General features: G+C 42.5%; 1 protein-coding gene across 2 annotated transcripts in view; it reads left to right on the forward strand.

Moving 5' to 3' along the window:
• Nucleotides 1-14,865, forward strand: part of ARID5B (AT-rich interaction domain 5B) — a 173,347-nt gene that overhangs the window by 115,518 nt on the left and 42,964 nt on the right. The window lies entirely within an intron of this gene.

Here is a 14,865-nt window from a genome sequence, read left to right on the forward strand (position 1 = left end):
TGGCTGAGATGACTGGATTTCAAAGTAGATCCCCCAGGAATCAGGCCATGCATCTTTAAGAGGAATGAGATCTGGTCTGGCATCCTTGGAGGCCCACTGAAATGTCCTCTTCATCTTGGACACATGCAAAGGGGGAATATGTAAAAAATAAGAGAGACTTCTAAGTGAAGCTTCATACGCTTTTCTGCCTTCAGGCAGGACTGCTTTCTACCCAATCCTAAATGCATGTGGAGATAATGAAGTTGTGGAAAGCCCTTAAGAAGGATGATAGCTCCTCCTCTGGTAACCCACTTAGGATCTTGTAACCTTGGGACTGAGACCACTAGGTAAAGAACATGGGTTAATCAAGGAACTACCTCTTCTCTGTAGGTTACTGATTTATACCCTTGGCTGGCTCTCATGATCATACCTCATTTGAAATGAAAATCTAAATGAGCTTCCAGATCAGAAGTCACAAACGCGGGTACTCTGAGGTGTCAACAGGGAGCTCAGGGGGAGAGGGCAGGTGAAGCCCTATAAGAAATCAGGAAGCACTGGGTGCCCATGCTCTGTCGAAAGGAGCTGCTACTTTCAGCTCCAGTCTTTTGCTGTGTTGTAGGAGTATGAGCCCAGTGTTGTCAGATCTCTCAACTCTTTAGGAACAGACAGACATGCTGATTTTTATGTGAAAATCTCATGATTTTAGATTGATGACAATGATTGACAAAAACTGCCCGAGCCAAACAAACTGGCACCAGGCGGATTTTGTCCATGTACTAGTCTTGTCTAATAAACCCCTAATGTTGTAGATGAGGAAACAGGCCTGCTATTCTTCAATTCCTTGAAAATGTGAACTCGTTAAAGTCAGGAACTGCATTACGTTCTCTGTTTTATCCCCAGCTGGACTAGCGCAGGGTCAGGCATATGATGGCGAATGCAACAAATATTTATTGAGTCAACAAATAGTAGATGTGAGAAACAAAACCAGGACTTGATTTGGCCAGTAAGAAACCAGGATCTTAAATGCTTCTTCTTAAATGACTCTTTTTTCCTCCTAAGAGACCTTCCCTTACTTTCATATGGATAGAATTTGATCTTCTCTTTTGCCACATCATGGCCTTGTTTAAAGCGAGATTTGATTCATACAAATGCTCTTATAAAAACCCAGAGGAAAAGCCTTGTGTACCCTGTCTGGGCTTCAGCCTTCCCATAGATTTGTCTGTACTGGAACAGCTATGAACGTGAGGTTGCTTTTCTTCTTGGCCCACCATATGCAATTCCATTCCATTGATTGTCTATTTATTGAGCCCCTACCATGTGCAGAGTCCTCTGTATGGTGATTCTAAGGTACAGGGGATTCCGATGAGCCTGGGGCTCTCAGAAATGTTGAACAATTCATTTAGAGAATGAAGATACTTAGCATAGTCTCTTTTTTATTTTCATTTTAATGTTTTCTGATCCTATTTTGGCAACACTTTACTGTGTGGCAATTTTCTTTCTTCACTTTTTGTGTTAAGATTTAAACTGGTCTAAAACATAGAATCAATTATTACCAAGACATATTCTCCCCTTTTAACAACCTACTTATTGCCTCTCTGATGAAAGACTCTGCCAGAGTAGATGACAGTCAGCCTCCAAGGAGGTATACCAGGGGTTTGTGTCAAATGATCCTCTAGCTTTCATTGTACTTATTCTTTCTTGCTGGGTTCTACAAGGTGCCTATCTCTGTGCTGAAGGTTCAGATGTTTCCAGAGTGACAATAACTCTCCCACCAGAGAACCACTGGCCTCTTGAAATGCTTAAAGTAAGGTACTCTTCCCTTGTGTCTGTGCCTATAATAGTAATAATAATGGCATCCACCATTTATTAGTGTCTTCTGGGTACCAAATAATGTGCCAGGCATATTGTGTCATTTTATCTCATTCATAGTCTTTCTCCGCCATTCATAATCTTTCAAGAGAGAGATACAATCCCGTTTTGATAAATGAGCAAACTCAACCCCAGGGAGAGATGATGACTTGCCTGGGGTCATACTGGTTGCCTGGTCCGTGAAGTCAATGAACAGCTACCTGTTTTTCAAAGTCTGTGCCCTCTTTACTTCCTTGTGAAATGTGGGGATCCAGAGCAATTTTACCACCTTCACCAGTGTTTTGGAGACAAAAGGAAAGATGCTGGATCGCGTTTTCAGAAGCAAACTCTAGGGGACATTTTAAACAAAGTGGATGATTTTGCATGAGACTGTGTTTAATTTCAGAACAGTGTCCTTTGCTGGCGACGATAATCAGATGTAATGTCATCTGCAACCTCTCTGCGTGCGTGATTTCATAAAACTGGTGTAGCAGTTTATTATTATAAAATTAGTATAGCATGGAACAAACCCGGGATGCAAGCCAGATGAAATAGACAATGAATAGTTATATAAGGTTTTGGAAGCACATGTAGTAGAACACAAGCTCACTGTATTTTCTTCTCAATTGTCTGCTGTTTGTTCATGTTTCCTTTTCAACATGATTGCATCTCAGTTTAATAGCACTTGCCATCTCAGGCTTTATGGTGCCAGGCCTGACATAGTTACATCCCCTCTGTGCTAAAAATATTGCATGTATATATTCAACCGCAGCCCGACATGTTTAGCTAATGGGTTACTCGGAGCTGTGCGCTTATATAATTAAGTGATGTATGTAATTTTGTGTTAACACATTTGCAATGTGTGTTTTCCTGGTGATTGCAGTGCTTTATTCTGTGTAAAGTGTGACATTTTAATTCCCGCTGAACAATTTCCTACCTTGATTCGCCTTGTTTTTGTGGCAGGGGATTATTTTGCAATCAAGATAAAAGCATTATTTATGAAATTTCTAGACTATCCCATTACTGGGAACTTTTAACTGAAGATCAATCTCCTATTTTATTGATCCCTTTGTTAAAAATCTTTACTGGAGTTTAAATTTAATCTCTACATTATAGATTTGCCCAGACTTTTGTCTGCAGGCACATTTTTTTTAGGCAGCTTTGCAGGGATGGGGTTCCTTAAAAAATAATTCTCACCAGGCAGTCTGCCATCTTATCTTCCCCTGGGAATTTAATTTCTCTTTTCTCTTCGGTGTCACTGACTTTTTCCCTGTTGAGGGTTCTCCAAGAGACAGCATCTCTGTGGGTTGGAGGGTCTTGGCAAACCAGGTCAGATCCATAGATTCACAGACAGGGCAGATTTCTGTTGAGCATTTAAGTGATTGACAGGAGCTGGGCCTCAGAGTTACAGAGTGGGAATTAAAATGTGGGGGATACACTCTTTCTCTTTCTTAATTGTAATTGTGACCAATGGGAGGTGCTAGAGACAGGAAGGTGAGCTGCCAAGGGCAACCCAGCCCCCTTGCCCTCTGCAGAGGTGTTTATGTTCTCCAGTGGGATCAGCAGCTTAATAAATATTTATTAGACTCTTCCTAAGTACCAGGCAGTGCTTTCAAAATATGGTACGGAGAGACTCACTTGTTCAGTAAATGTTTATTGAACACCTACTGTAACCAAGACCAGAGTCTGGTGAGGGAGAGAGACCTACAATTTCAATATGGGATGATAAGAGCTAGGATAGAAGCCTGCATGATGGAGAAGCTGAGGACAAAGGGTTCCTCCCCCAGCTGGACGTGAGGGGAATAAGGAAGCTTTTGAAGGGGGTGTGATGCCCAGCGTCAGTCTAGGAGAAAAAGTAAGAGTAGGGGCAGGAGGGACGAAGGTGGAAAGGGAAGGGTATTGTCCGAGGAAAGTCTGGGAGCGTGGGCACGCAGGAGTAAAGCCATGAGTGGTCTTGCGGCCTCTAAGGTATCGTTCCTGTTGGAAGATAGCAAGGCCACTCCAAAGCAGGGTCTGCGGTGGTCCGTTGTCCTGGCCCCCAGAGGTCCTGAGTTCCCCTCGTCCAAGGAAGGCCCCTTCATTTTTCAGCACAGCCAACGACAGCAAGCAGGTGGCACGCACTGATGCCGGTGCTGGGGGTCACCCCATGGCGCCCCACGTGCTTGCCTCCTGGTCCCTCCTGTTCGGGCCCCAGCACTGTTCTCTGTGGTACACAGAAGTTTCACCAGGAGGACCCACAGGCCGTGCGCTCCAAGGGAGCTTTCTCGGTTGTATGTTTTGGCATTTGAACACAGCGGGAATGTCCTTGTCAGCTCCCATTTGACTTTATTAATTGCAGTTCCTTGGAAAGTGTGTTTTAGTAATGCGGTCTTGGGATGACAGAGCCTGCCCCGCGGAGACCCGAGAGGAGGTATTCAGGGCCCATTGAAAAGCCATCTGCTGCTGATCCCATGCAACCAACAGACAGCAGTGTCTCTGGCAGCCCCAACACTAGCTGTGTGACTTCAGGCAGAACTGCAGACTCTCTGGGCCTCCCTTCTCTGGTGTGTCAAATAAGTTTGGACTAGTGGTATCTAAGGTTCTTCTTAAACTCTGGAATTCCAACATTTTCCAAGTTACTCAAATGAAGAATCCTGCTGTCCTAACATCTGTGGATTCACCAGCACCTAGCAGTGATCTTTGGTTCCAAATTCCTTTGAAAAGCCAAGAACCGCTTTTTGTACTCCATGCCTTGTAATGATTCCCTGGCTCTGTATTTGAGGAGGGGGTCGTCTGCACGAGCCCTCGAATCTCGATTTTCATTTTTTAAGATGCAAAGGGAATCATTAAGCCTCTGAACGTTCCTAGACTATATGGCAATATGGATCAAGTAACCCATTTTATGAGTCCTGTTGCAAGAGGCTGTCACCTAGAAGCTCCGTATTGTTTCCAGGCCCCGCCCCCTACCCCCACTTCCCCAAGCCCTGAGGCTGTGGTTAATAATGTCAAAAGAATTTTTTAAAATTGCTCTTCTGTTGATTCCAAAGAGTCAGAGCCCTCACGTGGCTAGAGTCCTGGGCTAGGAGTCAAATTCTAAATTTAATTCCAGCCTCTGTGAATGTCTTCTGTTCTCGCCTCCTTACCACTGATCAACGATTCAGTTTCCTCATCTGCAAAATAGGCGTAAGATGCCTTGCTCCACAGAAGTGTTTGCAAACAGTTTCGTTGTACCCCAGGATTTGCTTTATATCGGGGCAGAATATAATTTTCCATTCCATAATAGGAACAAAACAAAAGCCCTTTTGAGTGTGCACCTTGTGTAAACGCCCTGTGCTTAAATTCTGATCAATCTCAGGGGTCAGCAAATCCCCACCCCCTTCTTTATTATTATTATTTTTTTAAGCTAAACAAGGCTAACTAGGGAATTCATTTTGGAATAAAAAGACATGAAAGAAAGGGTATTTCAGCTTGCACAATAGTACAAAGAAGAACAAGAATCATGTTTGCTAAAGGACTCACAGCTGTTTAATTTTATAGTAAAATTACTTTAAGAACTTTGCTAATTCAGAGACAAAACCAAACAACTATTGTTGCAAAACTGAACTTCCACGTGTGAATGGAAAAGCCAAGTTAAGGTGAATCTGCCCCTAAACTCATATTAAACTCAAATTAAAAATAGAGAGCATTTTTGTGAATGCAGGTTAGAGGAGCGGCTTTTATCTAAAGAGAAGGCACATGAAGAAAGAAATGGTACATTTGCTGGTAATATGATGAAAAATAATTTATGTTCTCATGTACTTTGCCCCCAGCTTTTTCTTAAGCCGCTCAGTCTGTTTTAATACCAGGTTTGTTTGCTTTTTGGGGATGGGCCTGTCAGGCAGGAAATTGTCGAAAGACGTACAGCAGAAATTTTAAATGGTGTTTTTAAAAATTAAAATTAAATACCAAATGGAGTAACCAATTATTAAATTTGGAGTTCAGATTTTTATAAAATTTTATTTCTAGAGGCTATGAATGAATGGTGTACCTACACTTCGCTCTATACATTCCAAGTTTCCGTATGTTGCCTATTGTCAAAAACAAATAAGCTGTTCCTTACTTTTTTTAAGTGATTTTCTTCCATATTAGGGAATTATTCAGACTTCTTTCCTTGGTTCCTATAATTCCAAACCAGTTGGAACATCAGTCTATTTTTGGTTATGAAGGAACTTTTAAAATGTGGACATGATTTTTTTTGAAGTTTCTAAATCTCATAAAAATCAGTTTGCTGCATATATAACAGTTATGGGAGTAAACATAGTGAAGTTATATGCCGGACAAAGTTCTAATTTCCATATTACAGCCTCCCCGCTCCAGGTCCTCCCCCTCCAATCCCACTCCGCATGGGAGGGCTGCTAAATGTAAATTCTGAAACACATACAACAACATAAGGTTGTGATTTGTGACTGTGTCTCTCAAGGATGAATGTGCTTACCTGTATTTGATTAAACTCTGTTAGTTTCTGGGTTTGTATGGTCTGCCCATCACATCACATAGATTCACCACGAGAGGGCAACCAAGAGTTGACTTTCAAGCTAACAAAGCTAGAAAGGGTTTTAGTATCAGCTAAGTGTTTTCACTTGCTGAGGATTTATTTCCCCGCCTTCCGATTGCCACATGCAGCCTCCAAGTTTCAAGTAACAGCGAATAATAATCCAAATAAAGTTCTTCTGAAGGGAAATATAGACAGACTGGTGCAGACAAGAGCTTTTGCCCAAATAAGGATCCCTTTTTGGAGACCCCATGTGTTAGATAACCATCAACTGACAGTTGGTCATGAGTTAATAATGTTGGATGCTGAAATATGCATACCATGTTGCTATAAAAAAGTTTGGAGGACAAAGACAAATACTGGTAAAGTTAGGTATCAGAAACATACCAGAGGTGTGCAGACTGCTTCCCTGGCTGTAGGCGGAACCTGCCAAGTAATTTCATTTAAAAAATGTTGTAAGTACTACACAGTAGAATGTGTAATATTCACTGCACAATTTGCTGGTGTTGTAGGGATTTGCTCTTAATCTCCCTGCGTGTTACTACCTCTTCAGTGCAGTGCTATAGCAACTCCTGCCTTCTAAGAAAAGAAAATATTTCCTAAGCTTATTTCCATTGCAACCATTGCTGTTCTTTTATTTTTACAATGCGGACCCTAACAGGAGGGGTCGGGGAGGATTTCCATAAAAGAATCCAGGTGGATGTGTGGCCCTTTGATTGGCCTGTTGCATTTGGAGAGCTGTTAACGTCTAGTTCTGTTTCCGTGCTGTTGCTGCCACGGGAATCAAAAGGTGAGGGGGTGGAGGGACTAGGCTTTGATTTCAGCCACTGCAACCAGTTATTTGGGAGGCTGGGACCCTGGGCCAGGTGGCCACGGAGCAGCTACTGTCTTCTTCGAGTGACACCCCAATGGCTATTCGTGCTAAGAATGAATGGGTAAAGAATGTGTCTCCTCCTCTGCCCCCTAGAGTTCAACCCTTTTTGTTCTATCGACTTTTCGGGGCTTATTGGAGTGCTTTGTCTTCAGTGAATAATCTCACTTTTCGTTGTATAGAACCGTGGGACTTGAAGCACCTTGGCGATGCCAAGAAGGCCATGCCCTTGGGTGGCTTTAGGCCTGACTCTATCTGATCTCTCTACTTGCAGATGAAATCTCCAAAAAGGAAAACACACCCAGACCATGAATTTATTCAACAGTTTGTGGTTAAGCAGCTTCTACCTTCCAACCAGACAAAAATCATTCAAGGTCTATTTTCTCTTACTCAGTTTGCAAATGGCTTACATTATACCCAACCCATGTTGGTAACTGGAGAGAACACTTAGTAACATTAATAATTAGACAGCCTCTTTTTCTCTGTCTCTTCTCCACTTTCCCCCCAAGTGCCCTGTCAAGGCTTAACATTTGCTTTGACATCTTAGTTAAGGAAGTTAATGAAATAATATCTTCATTGGGGCCATTGAGTAACCTGGAGTCAATGATTACCAGATCTGAATTTTGCAAAGGAAATACCTCAGCTTTGGCAAAATTCTCAGATACTAACATCAATGCATGACTATCCTTGCGTGTAACAGTAAATAAAATCCTAAATTTCAGTGAAACTTTGAATCACCACTTTTGCTGATGATTCTGGCTTCAGGTGTTAATCTTGTTCTGTCTACTCTTTAACACATTTTCGAGGACCTATCTGTAATCATAACATTGAATTGTTGACTAAACCAGCATCCCCCAAGAGAAAGATAATGCAAGCCACATGCAACGTACCATTTTCTAGCAACCGCATTTTAAAAGGTAAAAAGAAACAGGTAAAATTAATTTTAATAAAGTGTTTTACTTAATCCAGTATATTCAAAATATCACTTCAATATGGAATCAATATAAAATGTTATTAATGAGCTATTTTACATTTTGTATCTTGTCCTGGAAATCCAGTGTGTACTTTATGCTTATGGCACATCTTAGTATGGTACCGGACAAATTTCAAGTGCTCAGTAGCCCCACGTGGATAGTGGTGACCGTGTGAGACAGAGCAGCTCTCAACAGTCATAGAAACATTTTATCTTACACTGAAAAAAATGGGAGGGAGTTCTAACCTCTTCTGTGTATTCTCTTTGTTCATCTGATGGCTATCTGTCCACGTTTCTCCACAATGTGACACACACTCAGTCCCACTACCCGAGCACTCTAGCTTGCCCTGCCTCTTCACACACAACCCATTCTGGACCCTCGCCCCACTCCGCTTCATATACTTTCCAGTATAGTGGCTCCTAGGTAGCCACGAGCAAATGAAGCTCAGACACGGTGCTGGTAGCTCACGGAAGAGAACAGGGCTGGGCGGCCTTTACCTGAGCAAAGAAAAATGTCTGAGAGCTTCAGACAAACAAGAATAGCCATCTTTTTACTTTTAAGTAAGAGACTTGTCCAACTTCTTCAATTATTCTTTCTGAAAGGTAGAAAAGCATAAAGAGTGTGAAAAATCCCTTTTAAGTATAAATTCCTTTGGGGATCTCTTAAAAAAGAGATTGGAAGCTTATTACTTGATGACCTTTTACTTTTTCTTATATGTATGTGTTTGAAAAACTGAAATTTCTCTCATAACATATTAGTCCAAGTCTGTAAGAAGTTAAATACCTCTATGTTAATACACACACACACACACAAATGTCTCTTTTACTTATTTCCAAGTAGGGAATGTTTTCTTTAGAGATGTAGCAAATCAATTATCCTCAATGTTGAAAATGGAGTATCTCATTTCCAAACCTGGAGAAATGGCTGAACAAGAATGTTCTGTTTATATGAGTTTAAAAACTGTTCTGATATTTGCTGCTCCTTTCAAGGCTATTCAGGACAAAAAATGTAACTTTCACTTCTGTGCTGGCCTGTTCAATAGTAACACCACAGAACACATCCACCATGGACTAGATGAGCAGGATTTTTGATTGTAACAAAAAGAAAAAAAGAGAGACAAAAATCCTCTATGTTTAAGAGGTCCTATCTTTATAAACTTCATAAATTAGAGACATCAAAATGTCCTTAAAAAGCATTTTCAGACTGGATCCTTAAAATAGCCTAAATTTTTTTTAAAAAAACAAGTATCTTAAATTAATATTCTATTCTTATTCCAGACAATCATACCAAGAGAGACTAAATCTGTGTTTATTGAATAGTTTTCAAAAAATGGAAACACAAGTTATTTCAAAATCTTCAGAACTACACAGCAAACATCGAAACAATGCACTTAATCTAATTGTTAATAGCTTTCACACAGTTTTTTTCCTCAACGTCCAGCATGATCTTCTCCATTAAGAGTTGAGCCTGAGCCCCAGGGCCTGGAAATGGACCCTGGGTACCTTCTCCAGTGAGAAGAATAGCAGGAGAAATGAGTTGCCGGGTAGAAGGTTGAGCCCCTACGGCATTTTTAAAAAGACCGTTTTTGGTTTTGCTGGGTTTGCGACTTCATAAAAGACCTTGCGGCTGGGGAAGGAAATCTGACCCTTTATTTGCAGGGTAACACCTGGATCAAATGGCCACCTGTCTGTAGTCTGTGCACCAAGCTAAGTCTTCGGGTATCCACTCTGCCCTGATGTTTCTTTACAGAATTGTAAAATTTGGACTTTTAAGGTGAAAGGGTCTTCCGCCGGCTCCTGATGCCATGGTACGTACACCTCATCACCTCAAAGACAAGTAAGCATTTGTGAAAGAGCTGCAGGCCACCACATCGGTCCCTTTCAGGGATCCTGAGGGGGACCTTTCCCTGAGAATGGGTCCCCTGACGGATATGTGAGTAGCCAGAACAAGCCAAAGGGAAGCTGAGGGTTTGAAAGTTCTGGCACGGATTTCAATCTCCTTCCCTGTTTCCAGAATTCTCTCCTTAGAGGGTCAGTCTCCTGAAAACCCAGACTCTCTCCTCACTCTGCACCTAGATTTAGCGCCCAGATTTTCCCCTCATTCTCTAAATGGTAGTGAAAAGTGTCTCTAATCCCCTTCTTCTTTGCCAGCGCCCTTGTAGACAAGCCTGTTATACACATCTAGAACATTTCTGCATTCCTTTGGAATTCACTACATTGTTTCGGAATAATATATAGATAACATTTGGTCATTTAAATTTCTCTCCCTCCTCAAGACACAGAGGGGAAATAAAGATAGAAATCTGCCTGTCACTGCTGGTAAAACCTGACTAAAAAAGAGGTTTGCTTGTGTCTTAATGCAAGAACGCATGGAGTCACATGCTTTCAAACCAATTAGCAATACAGATGAGCTAGCAAATCGAGTTCCATTTATAGGGTGGGGGAAGGGGAGAAGTCAAATTATCTGTGTTTTTAAGTGTTTCTGAGAAATGAAGACCTCCAGGGCAGAGAGAAGGCGGGTCAGGAAATAGCTATGCAAATCACATGCCTATGAAATTACTAAAACTTTGATCAGGGGCATTAACAATCGCTCCAGCATTCACAAGTATGAAACAAAGAGTGAGTAAGACTGGGCCTGTTTTGGAAGGGATTACAAGAGTGTTTACTTACATGGTTTGTTGAGCAGTCAATGAAGTCCACGGCTGTTTTGGACTTAAGCTGCCCGGGCAGTCCAGGTATGACAGACGCACTAAGACTTTCCACTCTCATTAGTGACTCGTGAGGATCTCAGCAATGCTGACAAACAGCCAAACTGGCTGGACCTCGTGTGAAGTCCGCTTCATTTTTTTTTCCCCACCTGCCCTCTTTCTAACCACACAACTGCTCACCCTGCACAGGAGGTGGGAGGGGACCTGGGTTCTGGGAGAGTGTAGTTCATTGGAAATGCTAAATTGTGGTCATGGGCACGGTGGTCCACACGGCGCCAGGGGAAAGCTGGGGGCTAAGGCCAACGTGGACACTCATGGTGGCCACGACATCCAGGGTTGCGGGCAGTGTGATGGGCGCTCTGGGGCACACACGACGGTCGACGCTCAGGGCAGCCGAGAGTGAGGGCATTTTGCGACCGGCTCTGGTCTCGGTTCACACAGAGAAAAAAAAAAATTACCCTGGAAAAGGGAACTGTCAGAACAATTGTGGAGAATGATAACACTCTTGCAGTGGCTTTTGTTTGTTGTTTGCCTTACCTCCCGCCTCTGGCTGTCAAGTCAGCATTTACATGGGAACGGGCCCACGAGATGGAGTTGGGCTTGTTGATGGCCCCAGGGGCTCGTGTCTCAGACAACACAGTTGCCACCCAAACATTCCTGTTGGGTGTAGAAGGTTGTTTATGGGAAAACAGAATAAAAGTAAACTTGAAAAGTGTTAAGTCTGTGTGTCCCGAATGCTTTGCGCATTCACAGAAAGATTCAACCAGTTAACAGACTTTGAGCACCGCGGACGGCTGCTGCCGCTTCCTGGCACCGCCCTCTTAGGTGTGGAGTAGTGAATGTAGAGAAGATAGCTGCGGATTTGAAATACACGTTTCAGGGAATCATTTTATGAATTTTTAAAATAAAAATGTTGACTTTAAGTTAAAGCCAAAATGAGGGCTAAGAGCTTCTGTTTTTCTTTTCTATTTTCCCAAGTATTTGAAAACTGAAATTCTGTAAGAGATTATCTGTGAAATGCCTTTCTTTTATTACACCCATAAATTTCAGGAGTGGCTTTGATCAAGCCTTCTGCCATGCTTGGTTTCTAGATCTTTTACTCATATATTAATAACTTTAAAAACACTCATCCTATTTTTGTTGTAGTGAAAGAGGAAGTTTCTAAATAGTCAAAAGGGAAACATTGAAAATAGAACACAGTAAATGATAACTAAATTAGGGTATTTTTTTTCCAGCAAGAGCAATGCTCCGTGCTGAAACTTGCCAGAGTATTTTAAGATTATTGTCTATAAAGAAAATATATCAGAGAATTGAAATCCTCAGAGGAAAGGCCTTACAGAAATGCAAAGTATTATCAGAAATGCGTACTATACAAGGAATGATGTTTGTCAGTCCCTAATACATCAGTCAGGGGAGTTTAGTTTTCTGGCTTGTGTTTAGTGTTTAAAACACACACACACACACACACATGCACGCATGCACGCAAAACTTGCAAATCAAGTGAGTTAACGCTCTGCCAACTTCCTCTAGATATTGACCCTGGGGGTCAAACTCTTAAGAAAATGAAGCCTGGTTTTCCATCCCCCTAATTGCAGTCCCCACCAACAAGCAAGTCCTATCTCTAAGTGGAAGCTCACAAAGAATTTCTCGAGAGAATATGGAGCTGCTTTGGCAACAAAATCCTCTCTGCAAAATGAGAAGAAAGAGTTGTTAACTGATGAGTCAATCCTGCTTTTATAGCAGTTTATCTTCGTGGTATTTCCAAGAGCATAAATGTTATAAAAAAAGAGAGACGGTCATGACAGGAAGAACACAGTAGAAAAAAACAGGAACGTTTAAGCCAAAAGCAATTTACTTTGCCAGTAACTGGTTACATTTCCTTTGTTTTATTATTATTATTTCAAGAGCTGGGGTTGAGCCGAAAGTTTCCCACACCTGCGCTGCCCTGACACATAACTTGTCAGAACCCATAGTGAAGGGAATATATAAATGAATGCCTGAAAACCCTGAGCTTCTAGACCCTTTAAGAAAAGAAACAAACCCCAAAACCTTTTGCTTATGTTGCCTAAAAAAAAAAAAAAAAAAAAAAAAGGCTCTATTTTATTAATGTTTGACGGAGTTAAGAAGAGGAAAAAACAAAACACACAGGTCAGATGTCAAAGCAGCCCGGAGCACTGGCGGTCACTGATGCTCCTGGGATTACCGGCATGGAAATAGTAGTGACTTCACAGAGGTGCGTACTTGTTAATTTCATGACGCTGAGTAAGAGGAACAGATGGGCAGTCGGAGAGGAAAGATTTTTTAAAAACCACAGAGATCTTTCACTGTTTAAGCAGAGGAATCAGTGGCCCACTGCAAAGGGGGAATGTGCACGGCGCTCTAAGTTTTATTAGACCTATGTGGCTTTAGTGGAAGCCTTTACCTGCTACTGAGTCAGGTCGATGGGGACCGTGCTCCATGTCAGGTCTGTAGGATGCCGTTGGCTGCCTGAGATGGACTCTAGCACCCTTGTGCTATGTGGTGTTTGGGGGAAGCTCCCTGGTGCCCGCCAGCCCAAGTTAATCATATAAATATCTCATTATGAGACAGAATGAGGGCCTGTGTCTGTCTGCCAGAAGTCACTTAAAACAGGGACTCTGGGTTGGAATCCTTCTGCTACCCGTAACCAGTTGCATGACCTAAGACAAGTAATTTGATCTCTGTCTCAGTTTCCTGGTCTGGAAGATGGGGATAATAATCTCACCTTCCTGTTGGTTGGCTGCGGGTTTTAGATGAGTTATTGTATGCAAAGTGCTGACTGGCACAGAGAAAGTGCTCAGTAAATAGCAGCTATTATTATTATTCGTGTGTAATATTGAAAACATTCATGTAAAGAGCATTGACTGAACTCCGTGAATGAGCCAGGCCAGAGCTGGGCTGTGGATGATATACACATGTAAAAGTCACCGTGCGTTTATTGCTTCACACATTTTTTTCTTTTTTTTGGTGGTGGAACTGACTAGAGCCAGTTGTGCTCTCAACAAGCATGCTCCCGGCTTCCCACACCCCTGACCACCACCACACCATAAAGCATTTGTTTTCACTCACCCGCCTGGCAAATGATTTGTTCTCTTGACTCTGTAAGAACAAAAAGTAGCCTGGGAACCAGAATCTTTACTCCCCCCGCAAAAAGCCAGCCCCTCAATCCCAAAGCTTCGCCTGGGGTCTTACAGATCCCAGAGGTTTCAGATTGCATTATGGGGTCTACCCCCCCACCCCCCAGTCCTGCGGGCTCCATTCTCCCTGGGACTTTGAACATCAGCTCTTCCGGGCACTGGGGCATTGGAGACAAGATCACAGTCCTTCCGAGCGCCAGACACAAAGGCTTAACGGTCATCAGGAACCAAGGGCCTTAGGTTTTCTGTCTCAATTCTCAGAGCAAACTTGGAAGTCAGGTTAACTTGTTTACTTGGGTTACGTTTCCAGAGCTCAAGTGTAAATAGAGAAGGTGAAGGCAGTTTTACAGGTGCCCGGTGTGACAGGTACACACATGGGCAGGTTGGTGGGCTTGGCTTGTGAAGACTTGAAGGAGGTACATGTGGGCATCTTTAGTTTCATCCGTCACTTATTCATTCACCAGGCTGATATCATGTAATGCCATCTCCTGGGTGTGTGCTGGGCAGGTGACAGATGAATCCCACATGGTCCTGCCCTGAAGGACCCTCCAACTGAGGATGATAATAACCCATAAACTACAGCTAAAGTACCACGAAGACCGTGGTATCTTCCAGAAGAGAAAGCCAGGAAAGGAGGGCAGAGGAGAAATGAGAAGAGAGGTACGTGAGTCTGAGGCTTGAGCCGTTGGTGGGATTTGCCTAGCCTACCTGAAATGTCAGCCACTTGCCTCATTAGGAACAAAAGGCTTTTTCTCTTGATCAGGTCCCATTTAGAGTTTAAGTTTGCGTGACCAGAATATTAGGTGCTAGCCTGTTCTAAA

Source organism: Neomonachus schauinslandi, chromosome 6, assembly GCF_002201575.2.
Source record: "Neomonachus schauinslandi chromosome 6, ASM220157v2, whole genome shotgun sequence".
NCBI classification, from domain to species: Eukaryota; Metazoa; Chordata; class Mammalia; order Carnivora; family Phocidae; genus Neomonachus; species Neomonachus schauinslandi.